This window comes from Benincasa hispida, chromosome 1 (genome assembly GCF_027475165.1).
Source record: "Benincasa hispida cultivar pf3 chromosome 1, pf3_genome.v1.1, whole genome shotgun sequence".
Taxonomy (NCBI): Eukaryota; Viridiplantae; Streptophyta; class Magnoliopsida; order Cucurbitales; family Cucurbitaceae; genus Benincasa; species Benincasa hispida.
The window spans coordinates 87638559-87648044 of NC_143478.1; positions in this window are offsets into that span (position 1 = coordinate 87638559).

The window sequence follows — 9486 nt, forward strand, 5'->3', positions numbered from 1 at the left end:
ATGAACAGAAATAGACAGAGAGATGATAAAGGAAATGATCATTTAATACTAAGATTAAGTGTTCGATACATGGCGTGAATGAAAGATTAAGAAGATGAATACAGATGATGAAAAAGAGATTAGAAACAAATACAGAAAAGTGTCAATGTCTTGACACAAATCCTAGACAGAGGTTTTTCTTGTCGGCGTGTGGAAGTAATGGAGAGGAGAGCTTCCCTCTCAGGCTTACACTTCTGGTAGAAATGGCCTTCGTATAGAGCTTCAACAATGGGGATTGGAAGGATTCTTTGCTCGGAGACTCACCTCTCGGCTTTATCTCTTGATTATCCCGGATCTACTATGGAAATTGCTTCAGACCAGTCTCTCTCACGGATCAGCATATTCACGTCTCTATGTATTCAAGTATATCTTTTAGTGAATTTTCAGAAGCTATTTATAGGTGAAGCTTTGCTCTTTGACTTCGTGGTCCACACTTTATGGTTATGGTAGTTCCTGAAATGGCAGAGTGAATATTCCTTCTATTACGTAATCAACCCGTCAGAAATGCACAACTGAAAGTTGTATATCCGTCTGAATCCTCCGCAAATGCATTGCTTTTTATATCTTCGATCAATCGCTGCATGCAGTGTTATTTTTTATTACCACATGCGGTTGAATTTGCGTTGATTGCCAAGCTCTTGATCGATTGTCACATGCACCATCATTGCGTTGATCATCTCTTCATTCCTGAATGATGGGCGCAATGCGACGTAGATGCGTTGTTGATTTTATCTTTGAGCCATTAACGTATGCGGTGACTGAAATCCTGCAAAACAAAAATTGAAACATCTATTCTACCATCGCAATGGTGTTAGTGGGTGTATTGACGACATTTTATAATTCTCGCATTTCTTAGCCAATTTCTATACTATTGACGTAACTTTTCTTTCTTTTTGCTGCAATATCTAAATAAAATAGTATAAATAACTTGTATTTCTACAAGTTATCACACCCCCCAAATTTAGATATATGCTTGTCCTCAAGCATATCTTCTACTAAGGCAATATTGTTCAGTTCTTATCCTAAATTCTGCGTCGATTGGTTACTCCGAATGCTCCACCTAGGCAACATTACTTAACAACACAATTTTTTTCTATCCTTGATAATTCATAAACATGCCCTACTTTATTCTTCTATATAACAAATCTCTACTAAAAAATTCCCTTCTAGTTTTAAAAAGAATGTTTACCTCTTCATGCAAAAACAACTTGATGCGTCTTGAATGCGGTGGTCGGGTTGCATTATTTTATTAGAGATTGTTGATCATGGTTACACCCTTCGTTTTGGCTTGTTCCCACGGGTGTCATGCGAACATCCAACTACGGTTCTGTGCCAATCTCAACTTCAACTCTTGATTTTCAGCTAAGTTTAACTTTTGCTGGTCAGAGGAGTTGTCTCTTATATTCTTTAATTTTTTTTCTCATTTTTTTCTTCATATTGCGTCGTTCTTGGAAACCCACCTTCGTTTTGGCTTGTTCCCACGGATGTCATGCGAACATCCAACTACGAGCAGGTTTCTTTCACAACTAACTCTTATCAGGTCGGAATTATTTTGGAATTTCTCTTGCGCTGACATTGGAGTCTATATGAAAAAAAAATTTCTTTAATAATGAATGCATTTTTCTAATGACCGCATTCACTTGGTCGCATCTGCTCAGACCTTCCCCACCCCCAAATTTAGAGATGCGCAAGGTCCTCATTGCGTTGTTTTGGACATAATAAACAAAACACTTAGTCAAAATGTTGAAAAGAAGGTTTGAGCAGAATTTTGAAGGATAAAAGGTAAAGCAGTGCCATTGCTACGAATTATCTAAGTGTTAGTCAGAAAATACAAAGTGTGGGAAATGTTACTAAGTGTATGCATATAATTCATCATGGCAGCGCAATGAATATCGCAAAAGAAAAGATAAAGACATCGCAATAATTGATAAAGGATGATAAATAAGAGGCTAACGCATACGGAAAGAATTGTTACTCAGTTGTATTAAAAATTAACCAAGTATACAAAGAATTACAAATAACGCAATACAAAATTTATGCATGTACAAAGAATCAAGTAATAGCTTCTATACATAGAAAAATAATGAATGAAATAAAAGAATGACCGCAATAAAAAAAAATTGTAGAGTTATTGAGGAGGAGGTTCAGGTGGAGGATTTTGATGAGATACGCGAGGAGCTTCTTGGAAATGCAGATGTTGCTGAAGATGTGGAGGTACCATGGGACCATGTAGATATGTCATCAAAAAGTTGAAATATTCATGGTTGCGCTCCGCTACTTGCCTTTGGTTCAGATGTATCGTATAAATATTGCGTTGAATATTGATCAACATCTGCCTTGTCATAGCAACACTGCGTTGCAACTCTTCTTGTCGCTCGTTTACCTCATTTATTCGCTGGCAGAAATAATCATGTTGATGAGAAAGAAGAGAACGCATATCAACAAGTTCAGCAGCTAAGGTGGCAATGGTGGGCTGTACTTGCGATGTTTCACCATCAATGTTTTGGGGTTGGGCAGAAGTGCCTTCACCCAAATCACGTGGTTCATCAAAATGCGGCAGTGGAGGGGAAAATTGTGGTGAAGATGAAGGGGAGGATGGAGCTATTGGATATGCGTTGGGTGAAGCAGGAGCAAGGAGAAGGTTGATGAAATGTTCGGGGAGTGGGGAGAGGGGTTCTGTAATAGGGCTTGGAGGGGAATGATCAAAGGCAAAGGGTCTAAGAGTTCTTGATCTTGCGGTGATGGTTCTTGGAATTTTTCCTTTCCTTTGTCAACCTTGCGTTGTTTCTTAGGTTTCGGCTGCTGCGGCGCATTTAAATCGATCATGGGCCTTTTAGGTGGGAGTTCGGGGCAATGTGGGGAATCTTTGAGAAGCATTCTCAAAATCTTGACATTGATGAGGCCATGTACTTTCGGCATTGGTTCCTCTTCAATACCCATACCTAGTGAAAGGCATAAGCTTGAGACTGTCCAAGGAAAGAAATATTGGCCTCTTATATGCCTCACAAAACCTCAAATCTATCTTGAGATCAACTAGCCATATCTATTGGAATACCGCGTGCGATGCAGTATACGGCCATGACTCTATCCCACGAAATTGTTTTGTCATGTGAAGTCGGGATGAGTCGCTGTTTTACCAAATAAACCCAAAGCCGCGCTTCTGGAAGCAGTATTTTAGATGTCAGGGTTCTGATGCCTTTTAAGGAAACTGACCAATGAGTGCCCGGTTGCGTTAATACCTTCAATGCATCTTCCATCTGCTCTTCTGTGGGATCATCAATGATTTAATTACCCGACGCATCCGGGATGTTCTTCATCAGATATAATTCATTGATGTCCTTTACGCTGAAAGACACCACTTCCCCTTTCATGGTCATTGCATCTTTAGTGCCATGGAGCCATCCATTATAAAAGTCTCGCACTACCATTGGGATGACAATGGATGCACACTGGCAAAATGTTTCTCATCCATGTTCTAATACAACACTTGTGATCAAGTTTGGTAGTGGCATTGGAACAGAGAAGAATCCCATCTCCATCATCATATCATCATTCTCTTTCTTCTTTGATGGTCGGCCCTTAGCCAACGCAGGCTCACTGCTTTCCGCTATTGCTTTGCTCTTCTCTTTTGTCAACGCAAGACGGGATCTTTTTTTTTGTTTCCTTTCCCTTTCCTTGCGTTGTTCTTCCTTCTCCCACTCCGCAATTTCTTCGCCCTTCTTTTCTCGAATGCGCTGAACATTTGCTCGGCGCCTCTTCTCCTTCTCAACCTTCTTTTTCTTTTCTTCTTCCTCTTCTTCTTTCATTTATTTTTCAAATTCTCTTTCAAATTGCTCTAAGGCCAGCAAAATGCATTATTCTTCCTCGAGCCTTATTCTTTCCTCTTCTGCCGATATTGCGTTATTGCGGTGCACCTCCTCATCTTGTAATTTTCTTCTTCAACTACTTGTGCGATGATTTGTTGTGCCCGCAACATCTTCTCTTGTTTTTCTTCCTCCTCTCTTCTTCTCTTCTTCTTCTCTTCTAATGCATTTTGCAAAATTAGTGGGTCAATTGTTGACCCTTGCGGCGCATTCTCCTTGCGACATCGCCTAAGGGGGTGATGTCTGAATCTTCACCATCATCAGTCGCAACCGTTTTTACTTGTGTTATTTCCTCCTCAGGTTGTGTTGATTCTCTCAGTTGCGCTAAATCTCCCTCATCCACCTTTACGGAGGTGGATTCTCTGTCAATTTATGGGCTTTCAGCTCTCTTTCTCCTCTCTTCCTCCTTCTTCAGGCTCTTATCCTTCCGCCTGCGTTCCCTCTTCTCACTCGTTCTTCTTTCTTTTTTCTTGATTGGATTGGCTTCCTCATCTTCTTCAACCCTCTTCTCTTTGATCTTCTTCTTCTTCTTCTTCTTCTCAGCCACTTTAAGTTGCTTCTCCATCACCGCTTCCTCCAAAGCGATCCTGATGGGTCCCTCATAGGACTCTGTTTGAACAGTTTCCTTAGGATCCGAAATGGCTAGGGCGCTCCTTCTCAAAGCTTCTTCCATCTCCTCCTCCAAAGGTAGTGGCTGATTAACAACCCCCTTCGGGCAGCCCTCATTCCTTCTCCATGTTACTCAAAATACTCTCGAACACTTCTCTGTCGTCTCTTCTTTTTATCTCACTTTCAGAAGACAGTGTTCGGAGTGGGGCACTCTCCATGCTCTGCCCCTTTCTAATACGGAATGGTTCGACTGCTACAGGCTTTCACCGAGGTTTTTCGGTGATTCGTGGGATGGTTTGTGGCTGGGCGGCAAGACAACGGTTTGCTGCAAGGATTGCCGCCTCTCTTGCAGTGATTTTGGCTTGTGAGGGTGATGAGGGTAAAGAAGATGGATGGGAAGACTAGTCGGCCATGGACGAACTGAGTAAGAAAGCTGGGAAACTCTTAAGGTTTTAGAAAGAGAGTAAGTCTAGGTATGCAGAGTTGTTAGGGTTTCTATTTGCAAAAGACTCAAATAGGCTCTCAGACGGAGGAAGTGGGAAATTATAGAATGGGCCTTATGGGCCCAATGCAAATTCTGTGGTGGCAGGCCTCAAGGTACTCAAAAAGCCTGTCGCTACGCTCCTCACATTTATGAATCCACGGAGAAGTACGTCCTTTCATCTGCAAAATCATCATTTCCGTGGAAGCCTAAACGATGGATTACTCTATTTGCAAAAAGAATTTATCTTTGGTGTTTTATTCGGATGGGTGCAAGGTTAAGAATCAATGCAATGCTTCCATCAACGCAAATGCATGTATCAGTGCAACACACCCTCCGGCTCAACGCATTTCTGTAGGACGAGCGCACTGGATTTCTACTGGCACAACACTACCTCAACATAGTGCGTTTTCGCTAAGGATGGGCGAAAAATACATACGAGCGCAACACACCCCTCAATGCAATGCATTTAGGTAGGATGAACGCAAAGTGTCTCTTGTTCGCACAAGATGCACCCATCATCGCAATGCATATCGGATGTTGATTGTTATTATTATTTTTATATTATTATTATCATTTTTTTTTTCATCAACGCAAGCCACAAGGATTTTGTGGTAATATTTCTCTTCTTATTAAACAATCATTCACCAAAATTTAAGAATAACGCATTTAATATAGAAAAGTAAGGAAATTAAAGAGAGCACGGAAATTAATGCAAATGAATTAAATGAGAGATAATTTCATAAACAATAAAAGCAAATCTAAGGAAGCAATAAATAACAAAATTCATAAAGAAATAAATAAGGTAATTAAGAAAGCATTTAAACATAGAATTTAGAGATATGGACCAGAAGACAATTTTCCATGAAAAACGCAATCCACACCTTCGTAGGCAATCAAGCTTACCTGCACAATGTCGTCAAGGACATTGTTCCTTCCCGTGAGATCTTGGGGCTTTGGAATTGCTTGGTAGCGTTCCAGATGTTCTATTGCATAGTTCAGCTGCCAACTTCCCAACTTGGATCTCCAAGTTTTTGATTTGAAGACGCCTGCGACTACATTACAACATCATTTTTCTCAATATATTGCTTGAGCAAGGACTCCAATGAATTTCCAAAGGTGTTTGAGGATGATGGTTGGAGTTGCGGTTGTCTCTGTTGACCTTGATTCTGGTTTTGGTGAAAAGGTGGAGGGTTTCCTCGATTCCCGGAGTTGCTGTTCTGATGGTTACTCGGCCCACCTTGGTTATGATTTCCTCCCCAACCGAAGTTAGGGTGATTCATCCAACCAAGATTATAAGTGTTGTTGTACGGATTATTCTGAATAGCACACACTTGCTACGAGTTTGATGGGTACATTTCAACCACATGGCCCCCTCCACATTGAACACAACTTATTGCGGCCACTTGTGCCGGTGCATTGGATTGTGCTGATCTTTGGGAGAGGGCACCTTGATTAAATGCCATTGATTGTAGAAGAGAGGTCACCGTGGCCATCTGTGCGGCCAAAGTTGTCATTGTATCCGCAGGTACAATGGCATTATCATTTCTTCTTCTCTCGGAGCCTCTTCCTCCATACCCATCATCTACCCAGTCGTCCATATTCTGCGAGAGGCAGTCAAGGATGACCTTGGCTTCAATGTATGTTTTATCCATAAATCCTCCCACAGTAAAGGCATCGGCAATGACTTGCGTTGATCTGTTCAGGCCGTTGTAAAACGTTTCCATCAGAACGCAATCAAGTATCCCAATATGCGGTCAATTCTTCACCAATCTTCTAAATCGCACCCAGGCGGTGCTTAGGGTCTCATTTTCCATCTGCTCAAAGTTCAGCACATTCTTTCGTCTTCTTGCGTTGACTGCTGGAGGGAAGAACTTCTTTATAAACCGTTCCACCAACTGATCCCAGGATGTTATGTCATTTGGCTCCAATGAATGACCCACCTCTTAGTCTTATCCCTCAAGGTGTATGGGAAGAGGTAAAGTCTGATACCTTCTGGGGTTACGCCAGGGATGGAGAAGTTATCGCACATCTTGACAAAGCTGGTCAGATGGGCATGTGAGTCCTCACCTTGTACCACTAAACTGCCCCGTATTCTGAATCATTTGGAGCATGACCAGCTTAATCTCGAAATGTCATTCTCCTCAACTGTTGGACGTGAAATTCCAGACGAGAAGTCATAGAGGTTGGGCGTCGTATAGTTCCTCATTGGGATGTTGCAGTCAGTGGCAAGAAAAACAGAATCTTATGCTGGCTGGTCCACCCCTTGATTTACTTTGGGTGCCACATTATCATTGTTGTTGTTTTTTGCCATATTCACTCTTCTGCTCCTTGCTCTGTTCTGGCGTGCCCTTGCGCGAAAAATACACCTGATCTCTGGGTCAGCTTAGAATTTTCGGATCAATTCCAATACTCATAAATCGTCGAACCGCTCTTCGCGATAAATAGTGAGTACAAAGAGATCTGTCCTGCAAAATACCACAAAAGTATTCAACACTAACCGTTACCAATCCCCGACAACGACACCATAAACTTGACACGGGGAATTTATTATCTTACATCATGTGAACAAATATGAATGTGAATGAATGAATCATGCAAGCTCATATTGCCATAAACTTGATGACATAGAAATGGAATGTAGATGTTGTGTTATCGCTTATGCACATTACTTCAAAATATGCGTTGTTAATGATAGACTTGTAGTATGCGATAGAGTAATGTGTGTCATAAGTTTCCTTGCGCTGAAACCAAGTATAATTCCAATGCAAGTTTCTTAGAATAATCCGAGGTCGAACACGGGGATTGTTTTCGTTAATGCATTACTTTTGTGATACATGCGACCGATTTTTACAATTAATAAAGAATTAGGTTTATACAGGAATCTAAAGTGCGACGAAAATAAAATTGCGTTGATAAAATAAATTGTGTTGAAAATAAAATCCTAACCTAATATGATACAAGATACAAGATACATGATATATGATACTGAGTTCGAGACTGACTGTAAAGTTATACAAAGGATCGTGGTATGCGATGGCAAGTCTTTATGGATGAATCAGAAAGAGAAAGAGTAAATAGTAAAAACACTGCAAGTTTGTTAATTGCGTTAAAAATGCAACTAAGGTTCCGCTTTCCCTTGTTGTACACCTCTCGGTGATCGGTCGCGTTCCCATATCTCTATGGTGAAATAGGGATGAACGTGATGAACGCGAGGTTGCATCCATCTCTGGAAGTACTTCTCGCTTTAGTTAATGCATTCTTCCAACCTTATCTCGATAGGCAGAATAACATCTTCACTTCTGCTCTCACAGGTGAAGATGCGATCGAGCATGCTTTAGCTAACCTTAATTATTTCCTTAACATAAATTAATTTACTTGCTTAATTCTTGCTATTTACCCAGGGAATTAGGAAAATATCATGGTGAAAATGGATTATGGATGAACGGAAATAGACAGAGAGATGACAAAGGAAATTATCATAACATTTAATTCTAAGATTAAGTGTTCGATACATGGCGTGAATGAAGGATTAAGAAGATGAATACAGATGATGAAAAAGAGATTAGAAACAAATACAGAAAAGTGTCAACGTCTTGACACAGATCCTAGACGGAGGTTTTGCTTGCTGGTATGGGGAAGTAATGGAGAGGAGAGCTTCCCTCTCAGGCTTGCTCTTCTAGTAGAAATGACCTTCGTATAGAGTTTCAACGGCGGGGATTGGAAGGATTCTTTGCCCGGAGACTCACATCTCAGCCTTGTCTCTTGATTATCCCGGATCTACTCTGGAAATTGCTTCAGACCAGTCTCTCTCTCGGATCAGAATTTACATGTCTCTATGTATTCAAGTATATCTTTTAGTGAATTTTTAGAAGATATTTATAGGTGAAGCTTGGCTCTTTGACTTCGTGGTCCCCACTTTATGGTTATGGTAGTTCCTAAAATGGCAGAGTGAATATTCCTTCTATTACGTAATCAACCCGTCAGAAATGCACAACTGAAAGTTGTACATCCATTTGAATCCTCTGCAAATTCATTACTCTTTACATCTTTGATCGATCGCCGTATGCGATGTTATTTTTTATTATCGCATGTGGTTGAATTTGCACTGATCGCCAAGCTCTTGATCGATTGTCGCATGTGTCGTCATTGCGTTGATCATCTCTTCATTCTTGAATGTTGGGCACAATGCAACGTAGATGCGTTGTTTATTTTATCTTTGAGCCATTAATGCTTGCGTGACTGGTTTCCTGAAAAACAGAAATTGAAACATCTATTCTACCATCGCAATGGTGTTAGTGGGTATATTGACGACATTTTATAATTCTCGCATTTCTTAGCAGATTTCTATACTATTGACGCAACTTTTTTTTTTTTGCTGCAATATCTAAATTAAACAGTATAAATAACTTGTATTTCTACAAGTTATCACCTACCTGGAAAGGTGAATTAGATAGATTTGATGCATGTCCATTAAAATGTTTAAATGTGACT